Source organism: Palaemon carinicauda, chromosome 1, assembly GCF_036898095.1.
Source record: "Palaemon carinicauda isolate YSFRI2023 chromosome 1, ASM3689809v2, whole genome shotgun sequence".
NCBI classification, from domain to species: domain Eukaryota; kingdom Metazoa; phylum Arthropoda; class Malacostraca; order Decapoda; family Palaemonidae; genus Palaemon; species Palaemon carinicauda.
Window position 1 is genome coordinate 102,572,081 of NC_090725.1, and position 15,000 is coordinate 102,587,080.

At 39.2% G+C, this 15,000-nt stretch overlaps 1 protein-coding gene across 1 annotated transcript in view; it reads left to right on the top strand.

Annotated features, from left to right (window-relative positions):
- The window catches only part of LOC137650425 (dehydrogenase/reductase SDR family member on chromosome X homolog), an 833,317-nt gene that overhangs the window by 67,170 nt on the left and 751,147 nt on the right, over nucleotides 1-15,000 (top strand). The gene's annotated exons all lie outside the window — the stretch shown is intronic.

The window sequence follows — 15,000 nt, forward strand, 5'->3', positions numbered from 1 at the left end:
CTTGCCGACCAGGGTTCGATTCCCGGCCGGAGCCAAGCTCTTGTCTTTGTGTGATTTCGCCTGGGGCTCTGATCCCGAGGTCGTTAAGAGAATCCAGACATTAATGTATCAAAAATATATATGGCTTATTTGAATAGGAAAAACACGTAAAAATGTGCAAAATTTATCATATATATATATATATATATATATATATATATGTATATATATATATATATATATATATATATATATATATATATATACACACACACACACACACACATATATATATATATATATATATATATATATATATATATATATATATATATATAATCCTAACGCTCTTTATTATACAGGGGTGGATGAAATAGATAGATATATCGATAGAGAGAAAGGCTGAATGGTGTATAACTCCTGATTTTTTACATTAATAAATTCATCTTCATTGCCGGGAGAATTATTACTTATATCGTAATAGAAAGAAAATTTACATGTTTGTGTAGTCCTTGAGCCAAGGTTTAATTATATGGTGACCCATTGACGAGTCATATCAGAGTTTAATTATGCATCGAAAGCCCTTGAACGGCTGACGTGAGTTGGGTCTAATTAGCCTTCAACTCTTCCCTCTTTTGTGCCTCCTCAGCAATGTTTTTTCTATGCACGACTGGATACGTTGTAGCAATTCCTGGTAATCCTAACTGCTTAAATGGGGAAAGGCTTCATGAAATGACAATTTTGATGGGAAAGTCAATGACATTTCATTGTGTAGTCACTTTTAATCACCATCGTTAGAACTTAGTTGGGTTTGATGTTCATATTCCTGTTTAGTATTTTATAATTATTTCATCTTTATCCGGCTTCACATGAGTTTATTTTCCTCAGAATATGTATGCTTTTATTTTTCAACTACTCCCTCGAATAATCGGTGGCTCCTACATAATTACTAGAGTTCTCGTGCAGAAAACTTCCAGATACTACTATGCATTTCAGGCAAAAAAAAAAGGAAAAAAAAGTTTTTCTTTAATATCTCCCATACTAATTACTTGATCTGAATGGTAATTTGACATAGCGCTCTACAGATCTCTCCATGATTTTCGATACTTTAATGCATTGGCAAATCTCGTTAATTAACGCGTTTAATCTTCTCATAATAAAGTCCAAGCCAAGTGAGTATGAGTAGTTAAAGCAATTCGAATACCTACACTCCCCGTCCATCCCCCCTCCTTCCCTCCCTTTGTCTAGACACTCCTCCGATCCCTCCTGTAGCCCCCTTTTCCTAGTCCCTCCAGCATTGCTGAAGCTACCTTTTCTGAAACCTGTTATATTTTTTAATAACTGATAGTTGGTATGTTGGATTTTTGTTATAATCATTATTAACATAACATGATATTGTATTTGACAGGTTGTACATGGAGTTTATACCCTTTAGCCTATTTATCCAACTTGATGAAACTGCCCTGAGGGCTTCTTTAAACTGTGTAAAGAAAAAAAAAATAATGAAACACGAGTTTTCCAAATGCAGTATTGATGGGCTTTACCTCCTTCAAAGGCCTGTGTGGAATAAACAATAGCTGTAGAATAAAAAAAAAATTATACAGACCCACAAATAATTATAGTATTTTAAACTATGATAAAAATGTACGAACTACATAATTTATTAGATTGAACACACACACACACACACACACACACACACACACACACACATATATATATATATATATATATATATATATACGTATACACACAGATATATATATATATATATATATATATATATATATGTATATATACGTATACACACAGATATATATATATATATATATATATATATATATATATATATATATGTATATATATGTACATATGTATATGTACATATGTATATATATGTACATATGTATATATATGTACATATGTATATATACATTATGTATATATATATATATATATATATATATTATGTATACATATGTATGTATATATATATATATATATATATATATATATATATATATATATATATATATATGTATATATATGTATGTGTATATATATGTATATATATGTATGTGTATATATATGTATATATATGTATGTATATATATGTATATATATGTATGTATATATATGTATGTATATATATATATATATATATATATATATATATATATATATATATATATATATATATATGAATATGTGTATATATATGAGTGAATTATATGCTTGTGTTTCTTATGCCACAATGTGTTATTGTGTCTAATAAACCTGAAGTTTCTCCTACCTGTTAAGATTAATCCTTAGTTTGTTGCTAGCTTGTTCCATTTGTATATGTATATTTTGTAGACTTAATGCAATTGCATTTCTGCATTTACGGGAGCAATTTAAAACGCCAGTCATAAATATGATGGTAAAACCTCTTCTGTAAAACAAACGCCGAGACAACAAACTGCTCAGTCACAAACCATAGGAGATACCCAAATTTTAATTATTGATGGTAAAATGAGAAAATACACCGTAAAATATTGGTTAACTTATATAAAACTTGATTACATATTCTTTAGCGTTCAAGGAGGTAAAGCCCATCAATCCTGTCATTGGAAAATGCGCGTTCCATTTTTTTTTATAGTTTAAAGAAGGCCTCAGGGCATGTTCATCTAGTTGTATAAATTGGCTGAAAGCTATAAACTTCTTATACATCCTGACGAGATACAACATCATTGTGAAATATTAATAGTGATTATAACAAAAATCCAAATTATAAATTATATCAGTTGTTAACAAATATAACAAGTTACAGAAAAAGTAGAGTAAGCGACGCCGGAGAGACTAGGAAAGGGAGTCACTGAAGGGATAGGAGGAGAGTCTAGACAGGGAGGGGAGGGACAGGAAGTATAGGTATTCGAATTGCTTTAACTACTGTGACGGTGCCGAGAGAGGGTTGTGAACTCAAAGGCAGGATGCAATCAACTGAGTTATATTATTATAGAACACTCTCCTTTATATACAAAACCTCAAGCTAACAGGACATAACAAGTTAACAAGACAGACAATGTTACAGAGGAAAACAGCAGACATGAATTTTCATGTTCGTTTAGTGCGAGGGAAAAGCGAAGATACAAGCATAATATATGCAAAAGGAATTATGTACAATTGTGTGACACACGGTTGGTACATGGCTCCCCCTCTAAAAATGACATACTGAACATGTTAAATAGGGCGCCCTGATCTAGAGAGGCGAACTGTAGGCGGGTCATCTGGCAGAAGATAAGCAGGTTTTAGACGATCAATGGAGACCCAGTCTTCTTTGCCCCGAATGTTTAGGAGGAATGCTTTTGGACTGCGTCGGATCACAAGGAAAGGGCCCGTGTAAGGGGGCGTTAGTGGTGGCTTGCTGGTGTCGTTGCGCAGGAAGACGTGCATTGCAGAGTGCAAGTCCGTTGGTATGTGATGCTTCGCTGGAGGCTTGTAAGTATGGCGGCACGGAGTAAATTTTCCCACGACGTGACGTATGCGCTGGAGATCGTCGGAGGAGGTTGTAGAAGGAAAAAATTCGGCAGGGACGACCAACGGGTCGCCATACACCATTTCAGTTGCCGAGACGTCGAGGACGTCTTTAGGAGTGGTCCTTAGTCCCAGGAGGACCCAGGGAAGCTGAGTAAACCAGTTGCAATCCTTGCAGCGGGACATCAAAGCTGCTTTGAGGGTGCGATGAAAACGTTCAATCATTCCATTGGCAGCGGGGTTGTAGGCCGTTGTCTGATGTAGGGTGATGCCCAGGAGATTCGCTAATGACGTCCACAATTGAGAGGTGAAAGTGGTTCCCCTGTCAGAAGTAATATGCTCAGGGATACCGAATCTTGAAATCCATCCAGAGAGTAAGGCAGATGTACATGAGGCGGACGTTGCAGTTTCCATGGGAATGGCTTCAGGCCAACGAGTGGAGCGGTCGATGACGGTAAACAGGTAACGATGTCCTTGTGATGTGGGTAGGGGGCCTACAACGTCGACGTGAATGTGTGCAAAATGACACTGAGGTTGAGGAAAGGTGCCCACTCCTGAATCCGTGTGTCGATGTACTTTGGAAATTTGGCAAGAAGTACAGGCGCGGACCCAATCCTTAGCATCCTTAGAAATGCCGTGCCAAATGAACTTTGCCTTCAGCAGCTGTGCAGTAGAACGGCACGAGGGATGTGAAAGGCCGTGAATGAAATCAAACACCTGGCGGCGCATGGGAGCAGGAATCCAAGGTCGCGGTCTACCAGTACTGACGTCACAGAGGAGGGTGGTGTTGGAGTCTTCGAGGGGAAAGTCTTCCCAACGGAGGGACGTGCAGGATGTCCTACAAGCTTGATACTCTGGATCCTGTCGTTGGGCTTCAGCCAGGGCATTGTAATCCAATCCCAGTTGAACGGCAGCCAATGTGTTTCTTGACAGGGCATCGGCAACGGGATTCATTTTCCCAGGGACGTATTGGAGGGTGCAATTGTATTCAGCCACGGCGGAGAGATGTCGGCGTTGACGGGCGGACCAGGCGTCAGACTGTCGAGTGAAGGCGTGCACCAGAGGCATGTGGTCTGTGCGAATGACGAAGGGCATACCCTCTAAGAAATGGTGAAAGTGACGGACAGCCAAGTGCACCGCCAGCAATTCTCGATCGAAGGTAGAATAACCCGATTCTGCCTCGGACAGTTTTCTGCTGAAGAAGGCCAATGGGCGGGGCGAGCCTTTGACCACCTGCTCGAGTACTGCACCAATAGCGACGTCGCTGGCATCGGTGGAGAGAAGGAGAGGGGCGTGTGGGATAGGAAATGTGAGAGCCGCAGCAGTTGATAGGGCCTTCTTTGCATTGCAGAAGGCTGCTTCTTGAAGGGGACCCCACTTCAGGTCCTTCGGCTTGCCCTTGAGGGAGGCGTAGAGGGGAGCAAGAGTGGCGGCAATGGCTGGCAGAAAACAGTGATAATAGTTGATCATGCCCAAGAATTCCTGCAGAGCTTTGACAGTCGAGGGCACGGGGAAGTTCTGAACGGCTGCTACCTTCTCAGGGAGGGGTGCCCTAAGAACGACACTTCGTTGGCGCCAAAGGTACACTTGTCGTACCGGACTACAAGGCCGTTTTGTTGCAGGCGGTCGAGCACGATGCGCAGGTGACGGAGGTGTTCGTCTTTTGAGGAGGAGAACACAAGTATGTCGTCCACATAACATACACAGAAAGGGAGGTCCCCTAAGATGCCATCCATGAGACGTTGAAACGTGGCCCCAGCATTACGAAGGCCAAAACAGGAGTAATTGAAGGTGTATGTACCAAACGGAGTGGTGATGGCAGTCGTGGGGATGTCTTCTGGGTTCATAGGTGCCTGATAATACCCCTTCAGGAGATCGAGCGTAGAGAAAACCTTCGCTTTGTGCAGGTAGGAGGTCACGTCGGCAATGTTTGGGAGGGGGTAGTGATCCGGTTCTGTTTGCATGTTCAGGCGCCTGTAATCCCCGCACGGATGGAGGGAGCCGTCTTTCTTCAGAACGATGTGTAAGGGTGACGACCATGGGCTGGAGGCCTTTTGGCAAAGGCCCATTTCCTCCATTTCGGCGAACGTCTGTTTGGCGGCTGCCAATCGTTCCGGTGCCAGACGTCTGAATTTTGCGAAGACTGGGGGTCCCGTCGTCTTGATATGGTGATAAATAACGTGCTTGGCAGGAACCGTGGGCGTTTGGCGAAGTTCTGGACGGAAAACTTCCGGGTACGCTGATGTGGAGAGCGAGGTTAGAGGGGGCGGGTTGAAGAGGTGTCGACAAGTACGAGTCTGCGTTTACCAATCGTCGGTGGGCGACATCGGCCAGAAGGTGGAAATGAGAGAGGAAATCCGCACCGAGGATTGGCATGGTGACGTCAGCAACGAGAAACTTCCAATTGAATTTACCGTTTCCGAACGATAATGTGAGGTTCTCGTAACCGTAGGTGGGTATCGCAGATCCGTTGGCAGCTACCAAGCGTACGTCGGCAGATGTAGACAGACTACGTCGCGTCTTGAAGAGTTTCCTTGGCAAAAGAGAACGACAAGCACCCGTATCTACCAAAAATCGCACGCCCGTTCCTGCATCCTGTAAAAAGAAAAGATTAGAAATACGGGAGGCCACCGCCACGAGCGATGGCCTACTTACACGTTTTTTGGCCACTGACAATCCTCGGCACATTTCTTCGCAGTTGCCCCGAATCTGAAGTGGTAGTAGCAAAACTGCGGCGGATGGGAGGTAGTAAGTGGCTGTAGAAGTCGTTTGTTGGGGCGCGAGTGATTGGTGGGTGGTGGGCGGCTTTGTCTCTGCTTCGGCACGTCACGGTGTGGGCGTGTATGTCCTACGGCATTCATATCAGATTCAGTTGACGTTGAATAGGCATCCTCTTCGTCAGGGGTGGAGGCGTTGATGGAGGTCTTGAAGTGGCTGTCCATAAGGGCGTCGGCTTTGGTCATCAAGTCCTTTATGGGTAAACTATCGACATCGGGTATGGCAGCGCGTATAGGTCCGGGTAAACGGCGTATCCAAAGGGTACGAAGTAGGTTCACCTCACGAGGAGAGCCGTCTGCGGCAGGTTGAAGGCGAGCGATACTGGTCATTTCCCTGAGGGCAAGCGAAGCCCTTTGGTCCCCCAACGGTTGTTGCGAGAGCTGAAAAAGCTTTGCTACACAGGCGGCTGGCGACGGCGAGTACTGCTGCAGAAGGTATGTTTTGAGGGCGTCATATGCTATTAGCGTGTCTCCTTGTTCACAAAGCCAGTCGGATATTTCCGGGAAGGTGTCCTCGGGTATCGCCGCGAGAACATAATCTGCTTTGGTGGTTGAGCGAGTCACACCGTTGATGCGAAACTGGACTTCTGCGCGCTGAAACCAAGCAAATGCCTCTCCGCTGGCGAACGGTGAAAGTTTCAATGGGGCGGCCGCAGCGCCAACTGCTGTAGTAGAGTCCGCCATAGTACCAACGATGGAGGGGCGAGGGAGGTGGGGGTGGAAGGCAGTGGGAGCGAGTCGACTTCCAGGGTCACCAATGTGACGGTGCCGAGAGAGGGTTGTGAACTCAAAGGCAGGATGCAATCAACCGAGTTATATTATTATAGAACACTCTCCTTTATATACAAAACCTCAAGCCAACAGGACATAATAACGGTTGGTACACTACGCACCCGATTCACTTGGCTTGGGCTTTATTGTGACGAGTAAACGCCGTATTTAACGTGATTTGCCAATGCACTAAAGTATAACAAAATTAGGGGGGATGTCTATAGAGTGCTGTATCAAAGTACAATTCTGATTAAGTAATTAGCATTGAAAATATTAAAGAAAAACACACTATTTTGCCAGAAATGCATTGGAAATTCGTCAGAAGTTGACACAAGGCTCAACAGCAGAAAGCTGTTAACGTCCACAATAATACCAATTCCTTAATATCGCAAGAGGGTCTGCCCCTCTCTTTTATTCTTCTCCTGTACTTCTCTTTCTCCCTATTTCCTTAATCTTTCCCATCCCGAGTACCTGCCTTTGAGCTATAAATTGGATTGTATCCAGGGGTACTCTTCCTTTCCCCACTTCCCTATTCTTATTATTGTTGTTGTACTCAGTCACATGCTTTGCACCTATATCTAATATTTTATACCACTCTCATCAACCTTTCTAAAAAAAATTTGAACAACCATGAAGATAAAAAAACCCATGTCCGAGACGCATTTGTATAACAGTTAACCGCTCTCCCATTTTCCTATTCTAATACAGGCTTGTATTTAATTGTTCTCTAATGAGTGTTATAAGGTATGCATCAGTGGATGGAATAGAAAAAAAAAAACATAGGAAGTCTTAACAATTTTTCGCCATTGATATTTGAAGCATTCAATAGAGAACGAGAGGGGCGGGTAATGGAAGGAAGTTTAGAATGGTCATAATTGTGATGGTTTTACTATAAAACACCCATATTAGGCTAATATTATATGGGAGGTGACAATATGGTTACACACTACCTGTAACCTGCTCTATCAGTAAGCCACTGCAGGCATGGGTGATAACAATACTAACCACCACGACTCCTAACCCTGGACAGGTATCGTTCTTGGACACCCCTATTTAGGTTTAGAGGTCGAGCTCGACCCCGACTCCAAAAAAAATTCAGGAAAAATTTAGTTATGCATCAATCTGTATTGTTTGACTTGCTAAAAATACTTCAAAGAATGCTAAAAACTACTGAAAATATAAATGATACCCATCTACAAAATAACTATTTATTGGAAATATATTAAAAATTTAAGTATACAAAAAAAAGACGACATAAATATTCACAAAAAATAGAAATATACATATACACATAAATACCTTTAGGGACACCTTCTTAGATGGCAAAACAACAGCGTGTAATTGCTGGAAATGTGTTGGACTCATAGAAGTCAAGATCTGAAATGAGAAAAAAAAAGGTAATTTTTTTTGGCCTAAAAACTAGTCCAAGTTTCACTAATTTTTTCTGGTACCTAAATGAAATAGGAAGAGGCTAATTTCTTTATAGAATAAACTCATATTATCCTAGAACAGAAATACATAATAAAATGTGCACTAAGATGTAATTTACTGTTATATCAGGGGCGAAATCTAAAGGTCATTTTTTGATGGCCTAGTTTCACAATGTAAATTTCTTATGAAAATCATTGTATCTCCTATAAAATATGATATTTATGCATTAAAATATACCAAAATATCACGAATTCTATACAGAACAAGAATATATAGAGATATGCCAACTTGCCTTTCGGGTATGTCAACAAAATGGCCGCAGACCGCAACAACTCTTTCAGCCCAATCTACCACTTGAAATGGAGAATGGGTATGTAAATTTCAAGGTGTTATTTATTTATCTAATTATTAGTGGATTGGAATAAAACTGCTATGATGGCTTTCTGGATGTTTGACAATTATTTTTATCATATAAAATTTAAATTCTTTGAAATAAATTTTAGATAAAAAATGAGTGATATCTATTTTGTAAAGATTAAAATTTCAGTATTTATACAAACAAGTAGTAAAAAAAGAAAGTTTCATGATTTAACCTAGCTATAACTATCAGGTACAGTTCAGATACAAGACAGTTTGAAGCTATAGACAAACAGGCTTCCTGCTCCTCAAACAAGTGGTGTTTGTCATGTGGTCAGTCTTAGGTGGGCAGCTATGACAGTGAGTCCTTTCAGGAAGCTTGATATGACCAACACAAATTGATACCATACTTACAGCAAGAGAAAATAGAATTTGTAACTAATAAAAGTAAAAGGATATCAAATAGCAAATCGGTAGCCAATCAAAGTAAAATGAAATTGAAATAAGAAACTGCTGACCAATAAAAAGTAAAATAATATCAAATTATTATATATACATAAATTATGATCTATAATAATAATGATGATGATAATAATAATAATAGTAATAATAATAATAATAATAATAAAACACTATATAAATCAATTTCAAGTACCTAATACACATAAGAAAAATATTTACAAATACGAAGGAGAAATTATCAGAGAAATAAATACCAAACACATGAGGTTGCAAGCTCCATATTATCATCAACATCTCTTTTTAACTCCATTAGAAGTGTGTTGATGACATCCATGCCGAGGGAATACTGCCTGCTGGCCATTATTGAAGATAAATTCAAAATAAATAGAAAAAAATCAGAAATTTGCAAAAAATAAAAAAAATTCAGAAATTAGCATTTGAGGGAAAATGGACCTCATGGCAATATATGGCATCTAAGCCAAAACCAATGTCATGCAAGTGGTAGACACACCATCCACCCACACTTTTCAACTATAAAGAACCAAACAAGTATCAACACTGTTCTACAATTTATAATTATGTAATAACTTTGCTGTTTGATCACTTACCCCTATTTAGGTATTTCAGGGTCGAGGTCGACCCCTTTGGGGGGGGGGGGAACGGGGAAGGAGGGAAGTTAGACGAAAATCAGTCCTAAAGCAGACAATGGCACGTAGACTAGTCACCCCTTGCAGGTCGATCACTTCCATATTTGAGACACCTGATGATTTATGGGGAAAAAACAGGTTTTGAACATGCTGTAGGGGTCGCGTACGACCCATCATACCTGCCCAGGGTACAAGGCGAACTCAAATCGTTGTCATATACGCGGTTGGGTTCTGCGTCAGTAAAATAGCGGTAGATTGGGTCATATCAAAACCTACAGTTTACCTATGGCTCCACCAACACTACGGGAAGCATGAGTTGATCATCGAAGAATTTAATAGTCTGGCCTATTTACAGATTCTCATGTTTCCTCACACATAACAACACCGAGATTACCAAACAATTCTTCTTCTTAGGAGGGTAATCATTGTACTGTAAATTGCTCAGTGGCTACTTTCCTCTTGGTAAGGGTAGAAGAGACACTTTAGCTATGGTAAGTAGCTCCTCTAGGAGAAGGACACTCCAAAATCAAACCAATGTTCTCTAGTCTTTGGTAGTGCCATAGCCTCTGTACCATGGTCTTCCGATGTCTTGGGTTAGAGTTCTCTTGCTTGAGGGTACACTCAGGCGTTTTTTTTTCTTCATCTTGTTTTTTTTTAAATGGTGTGTTAGGCAGGCGTAATAGTAGGGCAATGGATGCCTGGTGCTTTATCAAGACAACGTTTTTCCTTCATCTGTTTCTTTTTTTCAAAACCATCCTTACTGTCCTCCCTTCAGTTGAAGTGGCTATCCTGGAGAATATTTACCCTTCCATGGTTTATCAGCTCCTTGTTGACCAGTTTTTCTGACTTTTTTCTGTATTATATGGGTTTGATCAATCACTTTATTTATATTTCTGTACTTATTATTTTTATCACTCTTGCTAATTTAGTTTATGAAGATGACTTGTCTTTTTTATTACCATTAATTCCTATGCTGTCTGGACACATTGAGCTAAATCTGGGACCAGTACATCCTAGATTTCGTCAATGCCGTCTAATGTATTGCAATATTCGTGGTCTTCATGCAAATATTCAAGACCTTACAGTTGCATCCAGACAGTATGAAATTCTTTTGTGCTCAGAAACTTTGGTTTCTAATATGAGGCACTCATCTGAGCTCCTTGTAAGTGGTTTTAAGACTCGAATGATTTTAAAAAGGGATGCCATTCTTAGGGCCAGGGGAATGGTGGTGTATATTAGGACTGAGTACCCTGCTTCTCATAAGTCTTGCTATGAATGTGGATGTCATGAGATTCAGGTAATAAAAGTTTGTGGCAGGCATAACAACTTCTATTTGTGTTAGATCTACCGGAATCCAGACATGGATGATTCTATCTTAGATTGTCTTCTTACCATTATGGCCAAGATACACGAAGATGATAGAAAGGCCTTTTTTGTCTTAGTTGGAGATTTCAATGCTGTTTCTCCTTAGCAATTTAGACTTTGCCTCTGAATTAGGCTGTGAGCAAATCATAAGTGAAGCTACTCACAGGCCTGGTATACACCGTCTCCCTTTGTATTATAAGTAAGGTTGGGCCTCCAGTTGGGACATCTGATAATGCCTTGATTTCATTAGTAGTGAAAACTGAGCAGCCTGTCCCTGATGTATCATACTCATTTAGTATTTATGTGAAATCTCAAGCAGAAGGGAATGGGGTTTTGAGTTATCTTTTGGGCTTGAATTGGTCACAATTATAGTACTGTACAGTGTTGATACTGTTGTCCCTTTGAATGAGAATCTAGTCAACATTATTGATAGGCGTATCTTTTCTCGTGTGCTAAGGTACTGAGTGAAGGACAAACCATGGTTCAATGATGATTGTAGACGTGCTTATTTGGAGAAGCAAGAGATATCATCTTTAGAAGGGTAACATTAGATTTGACTTGGAATAACTATACTCAGCTTAAAGCTTTTGCACAGAGTTTATGCTTCAACTGAAAAGGAATACAATTTAACCATAAAAGAAACCCTTTCAGGTACAACCCAGGTACATAAGTGGAGGACTACCCTTAAATCTGCACTCTTCGGTGTAGTTGCAACAGTTCCTCCTTTACTTAAACCAGGTGGCTTTGTCACTTACTGTCCAAAGGAAAAGGCAACCCTTTTAGCTAATGTGTTTGACAGTAAGCAGAATAATGAGAAAACTGATCTTCCTCAGTCCTGTTTCTCTCAGGCTAAACTTAGTTAAGCTTTTCAATCTCGTGAAATTAAAGCTCTTTTGATGGACCTTCATGCACATGGAGGTGTAGACCCAAATGGTATTTTTTCATTTTTTTGTAAAGACTGCAGATTTTGTAGCTCCAAGATTATCTGTTATTTAGCACAAGTTAATAAGAAGAGGAGCTTTTAGCACTTGTTGGAGAATTGGTAAGGTTACTACACTTTGTAAATGTGATTGTGGTAGCTTAAGTCCAACTGATTACCGCCCAATTTCCATAGCTCCCATATTATCTAAAGTTTTTGAACATCTTTTTGGAAAATGTCTTAATAGGTTTGCTGAAGGCAACCATCTGTTCCCTAGTTTACAATTTGGTTTTTGTAAAGACCTTGGAACCTGTGATGCCCTTCTTGTAATCTCCAAGGACGTACAGAAATCCTTTGATTGTTGTCAAGAAGTTCGTATGATTGGCCTTGATTTTAGTGCTGCCTTTGACAGTGTTAATCATAAGACCCTATTTTTAAAACACACAGTTGAATTTTTAAGTAATAGATTGCAGAGAGTTGTTGATGAGTACCATAGTGAGTATAGGAGTGTGATATCTGGTGTTCCTCTGGGTAGTGTTCTTGGCCCATTACTTCTTATACTATATATACATATGACACATGGTTTGACCCACAAAACAAGCTTGTGCATATGCAGATGATGCTATACTCTTTTCGTCAATTCCATCACCTGAATGTAAATCTGGTGTTGCTGAATCCCTTAATAGAAATCTTGCTAAAATGTGGAAGGTGCAAATTATGGGGGCATGAAGTTGAATCCTAAGTAGGTCAAAGACAGTGGCTCCTCACTATCCGGATCTCAGCTTTGATAATGTTTCTTAAACTTTAAAATTTGAGGTGTGATTCTCGACAACAAATTTACCTATGAGGAAGCAATAGGTCTGAGTCTTCTTCAGTTTCACAAAAAATTGGCTAATTGAGAAAGTCTTTTAAGATTTACTGTGATCAATCTATTCTGAAGTGTTTCAATTGATTTATTCTATCTTATTTCGAGTATTGTTCTCCTCTCTGGTCTTCAGCTGCTGATTCTCATCTTAATTTCTTGGATAGGAACTTAGTCTTAAATTTTCTATCCCTGATCTAGATATTAATCTCCGGCACTGTTGTTCAATTAGTTTGTTATGCATGTTGTATAAGATTTTTCATAATTCTGACCATCCTTTACATTCAGATCTTCCAGGGCAGATCTATCCTGTTCGTAATACTAGGCATTCAATTAATTTTAATTGCCAGGCCTTCTCCATCATGAGCCTCAATACTACACAGTATTCTAGAAGTTTTATTCCAGCTATGACCAAGTTGTGGAATGATCTTCCTAATCGGGTGGTTGAATCGATTTAACTTCAAAAGTTCAAACTTGGAGCAAATGTTTTTATGTTGAACAGGTGGACATCAGCCTTTTTATAGTCTATATATGAAGTATATGTTTTGATGTTAGGGATTTTGAAATATTCTATTTTAATTGTTCATTATTTCTTGTATCGTTTATCTAATTCCTTATTTCCTTTCCTCACTGGGCTATTTTTCCCTGTGGGAGCCCTTTGGCATATAGCATCTTGCTTTTCCAACTACTTACTTGTTACTTGTTTTGGGTTTAAATCCAACCCTCCACTGAAGTCGAGTGAACTACTTCTCGGGCGGGTCCATATTAATCATCTAACGAAAACATTTTCATTATAACTTATACAATTCTTTGATTGCAGCATCTTCCAAATCATATGATCTTGTGAAAATTAATGTCTTTAGTTTCTTCTTAAATTCAATTGCTCCCTTTAGGTCCTTCATTTCAGTTGGCAGTTTATTATAATGTCTAGGTGCACAGTAGCTGAAAGCCCTTTCACCAAATTTACTATTTGTTCTTGGTTCAGATAGCCTATGTTTGTCACTCATGTGTCTTATGTTAACATTTGTTTCTAGTTCTAGTTTGCTCAGGCATTCTTTTAGATATTTTGGTTCATTTTGGTTCAGTATCTTAAACGTTAGTAAGAGTAGCTTGTATTCAATTCTTGCCTTTACCGGCAGCCAGTGTAATTTAACTAGTGCAGGGGTAACTCTTTCCTTATTGTGTAGTCCCTTTATTAATCTAGCGGCTCTGTTTTGTACTCTCTGAATTTTCTTCAGCTGATAATTTGGTAAGCCATAGGACAGTGAGTTGCAGTAATCAATTCTTGAAAATATGTGGTGATTAATGAGTATGGCCATAGATTTTTCCTTTAAGTATTTACTAATAAATGCTATGTTTCTAATATGATAGTTACAATTTCTTACCATATTATTTATATGTTCATTCATTGTCAGTCTATCATCCATGATTACTCCAAGATTTCTGACAGATTTCTTTAGGTCAATGATCGATTGACCTATTTCAATTCTTTGGAAGCATTCGATTCTTTTTATATCTTTTTCATTTCCAAAAATAATACATTCACTTTTATCTTTATTGAGCTTGAGCTTTTTTGTTAACATCCAAGCTTTAATGTCATTCATTATTTCATGTATCTTTCTTTTAGCTTCATCAACTGATTCTATTTGGGAAATAGAATTGTGTATCATCAGCGTATATTTTAAACTTAACTCTGTGAGTTTCAAGTATATTTGCCAGTTCAATCGTGTAAATTTCAAACGGGAGAGGACCTAGTACACTGCCTTGAGGCACCCCTTTGGTTAGTTTTCTTGTCTCAGATTTAACATTTGATATTACTACTTTAACTTTGCGGTTTTCAAGATAACTCACAAACCAGCCATATGCTCGTTCTACATGCCCACAGCTTTAAGGTCTTGCATCAGATATGTATGTTCT